The sequence below is a fragment of the Helianthus annuus genome, chromosome 4 (assembly GCF_002127325.2).
Source record: "Helianthus annuus cultivar XRQ/B chromosome 4, HanXRQr2.0-SUNRISE, whole genome shotgun sequence".
Classification (NCBI taxonomy): Eukaryota; Viridiplantae; Streptophyta; class Magnoliopsida; order Asterales; family Asteraceae; genus Helianthus; species Helianthus annuus.
Window position 1 is genome coordinate 98,235,338 of NC_035436.2, and position 4,615 is coordinate 98,239,952.

Consider the following 4,615-nt stretch of genomic DNA (forward strand, 5'->3'; position numbering starts at 1 on the left):
GGAGGTCGACGAAACGCAATGGCTATTTCGCCATAAGTGTGGACGACAAAACACTTAGTGTTTCGTCACCACTCCCCTCGACGAAACTAAGCCCTTTCGTCATAACCTGTTGATGACGAACAGAATGTTTGCTTTTGTAATGTGAACGTTGGTTGCATGGATTTGGATTGTCTGACATGATTTCGATACTAGACTTAATTAGAGTAGTGATTATGATGTTATCATGGGGCTCAAACCTAACCTTCTTGATGAATGTATGTTGATTTATAATTCACAAGTCTGCTTCGAATGATGGGAATGGCTGATATTGTACACCACCTATTTCACACTTAGACTAGGCCTGACATCATGTGGATTTCACCCTGATGCGATTTGTGAATGCTAAATGTATACATGCAACAAACTGATATGAAGCTGGACATCTTCTGTGTACTAATACACTGTATGTTATGGATTATGGATCTCATGGGCAACTATTGCTATTTGTACGATGATATGTGTGTGTTAGTTGTGAAATACGTGCTATAACTTGCATAATTGTTAAAGAGACTGATTACTCATGGTGACCGCAGTAGGGTTTGTTTGACCAACTGGGATCCGGTAAAGTGAATTGACCATACCGAGCAAACCAAGGTGAGTTCATACTCTTACCAAGGCATGGGATTCCCGGTGGGTTGGGAATGGGATTGCATGATTTCTCGTACTTTCATCGCTACTGGAATACGTACCACTGTCCTCGTTTGGGGAAGGACTCCTATAGATACAACTAGACTAGTGACACATGGGAAGCCCCCACTAATCTTCGCAAACATGTCTGGGAGGCCGCGATACGAATACCAATCTTCGCAAACATGTCTGGGAGACCGCGATACGAATACAGATACAACTAGTCTAGATCACATGGGAAACCCCCACTAATCTTCGCACACATGTCTGGGAGACCGCGATACGAATTAATACGATACATGGTTTACAAAACGAACTTGTGATTTACGAAACGAATGCTATAACTAAACAACCAACTGTGAACTCGCTCAACTTTGTTGTTGACTCGTTGTTACATGCCTTGCAGGCCTTTAGGTGCATATCTATGGAACTTGCTGTCTGAGAAGCTAGAGTGGTCATGGGTCGAGTTACATGGAAACGCAACACATGAATAAGGGCTTATACATGTGGTTTAATAACGCTTAACGAGTTAAATATGCTTCCTCTATAAACTGTGAAATATTGTAACGTTGTAACATTTGTTGTTAATAAATGAAAGTTTTATTTTCATATACATATGAGTTCAATGTGATTGATGGCTAAGGTCCTGGTCAGTCACACCTCTGAGCGGTGGTACTCCGCACGTGGATTTTAGGGGTGTGACAAGTTAATCACACAGTTACAAGATCTTCCTAACAAGGGCTTCGTACGCCCGAGTGTGTCGCCTTGGGGAGCGCCTATCTTATTCGTTAAGAAGAAAGATGGGTCGATGCGCATGTGCATCGATTACAGAGAATTAAATAAGCTGACCGTGAAGAACCACTACCCTTTACCTAGAATTGACGATCTTTTTGATCAATTACGAGGGGCGAGTTGGTTCTCTAAGATAGACTTGCGTTCGGGGTTTCATCAAGTTAGAGTGCGAGAAGAAGATATTCCAAAGACCGCGTTCGGAACCCGATATGGGCATTACGAATTTCTAGTTATGTCCTTTGGATTGACGAACGTGCTGACTGCATTTATGGATCTTATGAACCGGGTATGCCGACCCATGTTGGACTACTCGGTAATAGTGTTTATAGACGACATTTTGGTCTATTCACGAACTAAGGCCGAGCATGCGAGACACCTACGGGAAGTACTTGAAACACTCCGTAAGGAGAAACTCTATGCAAAATTCTCAATCTGTGCATTTTGGCTCAGAGAATTGCAGTTTCTCGGCCACGTCATAAATTTAGAAGGTGTCTTGGTTATTCCATTGAAGATTGAGGCAGTAATGAAGTGGATTTCCCCGAAAACTCCAACTGAAGTAAGGAGCTTTCTAGGCCTTGCTGGCTATTATAGAAGGTTTATATAAGATTTTTCAAAAATAGTGTTACCATTAACGAAATTAACGAGGAAGAAAGAGAAGTTTGTGTGGGGTAAAGAACAAGAAGAAACCTTTCACGTGTTGAACGAAAAGTTGTCTAGTTCTCCAGTTTTGACACTCCCAGATGGAACATAAGATTTGGTTGTTTATTCAGATGCTTCACATCAAGGTTTAGGGTGTGTTTTAATGCAAAGAGGGAAGGTCATCGCGTATTGTAGGACCGGTTTTTACGCCGATTGTAGGACCGGTTTTTCGACCGTTCGATTGCGTAACGAACGTTTCACGTGCGGAATCCGTGAACGTACGTGACCGAACACACGATAACGTACTACTAATGTGATTCCATTGCTAAATTTGACGTGTACGGTACAAGAATCACAAATACAATACTTTCTCTCTCTACTTTCTCTCTCTAGAAAGTCTTCTCTCCAAGTCTTCTTCAAAGTCTAACTCTAAAATCCTACTAAAATTATGACATGATTTCCTATTTATATGGTCAAGGCAACTTAATGAAAGTTCTCATTAATTACAAGTTTGCCACCTTGCCATTTCTAACTAAATATGACATTATGCGCTTGATTTCTTCCGGCTTTTCACTACGACTCGGATTGAAGAAGACGATAGACAATAAATGCATCAACAAAAATGTTGAAAGTTGCTGAAATTTGTTTTTTTTTAAAAAAAAAACCCTTCGGCGCTTTTTTGATTTTTTTGGCCCAAAAGTCTTAAAAACATGTTATATTACATGTGTTATTTTAAAAAAAAAAAAGTCTGAAGATTTGAGTTTCCTGGTGAAAAAAAAAATATCGATTATAAGCATGGTAATTTCCTAGATAAAACAAAATAATATATATTATTCGACAAAAATAAAACAAAGAATATCTAAGATTGGTTGTTTTGAATTCGTTTTGCTTATGTTCAACGTTTGACTTTATGCCACCATGTAATTGGCTATTTCATTGAAAACCAATTCTCTTGGATATTACAGAACTAAACTTATTGGGTTTCACATTTGTAATTAGTTATTTTTTTATTAAGATGCTATCGTTCTATTTGCTCATGTTCAAAATGATCAGAAAAAAACTCAGTTATTTTTGTTTCTAGGAAATCATAATCCTTTTATTTGATTCAATCATTCTAGAAGTTTTAAAACTAAAATATAATCTATCATAATCAAATTCACATTTCAAAACCCTCAAAATTCAACCATTCAATAATCACAATTACTCACACGTATAAGCCCATATATAATCTAACCTACTTTTAATAAAGGATTTCAATTAATTCTACGTGAAATTCATAAAGACTTTTTGTTATACACTTAATTTCATATATAATCTAATCTAACTTTTAATAATGTATATGTGTGTGGACGCTCGGTGGGCAAAAGTGAAATTGCACTAATTTTAACGTTATTTTACTAAATTTGTGAAAATAACGTTAAAAACGGCGGACGGTTAATCATGCATTATCATCATGTTGTGGCGTTGATAGCAGAAAGACAAAAGGGAACATGCACTAATCGGTCTTTGTCCCGATTGCTGAGTGTTGTGTGCCTTATGTCCAAATCTTGATGCAAAACTACTATCGAGTCGGGGGTCTTACTGAAAGGAGCCTCTACATCTTACTCTCCTCAGACCCTACCTTAGCTTTGCTATTTGTGGGATTTATTGAGTATGATGATGATGATGATTTAGTATATATAATTAGATTTATTCAACCTGTATAATGTACAATACACGGGGTTTATAAAGATATAATTTCTTTTTATTATTTAGTTTATAAAATTACATTTATCCAATCCGTGTAATATACAAGGTTACAAAATTACATTTATTTAACCCGTGTAATACATCGTGTTTTTAAAAATATAACTTTTTTTATTATTTAGTATATATAATTAGATTTATTCAACCCGTACAAATACACGGGTTTTTATTATTTGGTATATAAATTTACATTTATGCAGTACAATATATGAGGTTCTTAGAAATATAATTTTTTTATTATTTAATATATAAAATTACATTTGTTCAACCCGTGTAATAAACGAGATTTTTAAAGAATAATTGTTTTAATTTAGTATATAAAATTACATTTATTCAACCCGTGTAATACACGGGGTTCTAACCTAGTATGATCAATAATCAAATTGCTTACAACAATGAAAACAATTACAACCGCCTCTAAACATCACATGTACCCTAAATTATAATTATATACGCATAAATTCCACAAACCCTAATTCGTAAACAACATACCTGCTTCAGCAAAATCATTCACCAAATCAATCGATTCCTTATCAGGAAACCTTGAGATCATCATCCAACCGACTAAAATCCCCCAACAAAAACCCATTCCTATCAATCATCGCCGAATTCAAACCATTCGAAACCCTAATTTGTGACTCAAATTCACTCTTCTTCGTAAAATAAGCAGCGAGTGCCGCTTCACTGGTGCCAAATTTGCCCAAAAAGACGCACGAATTGGTAATAGGATCTCGGATTCTTGCAAGCCATCTGCCGTTTGGAGTGGAGGTGT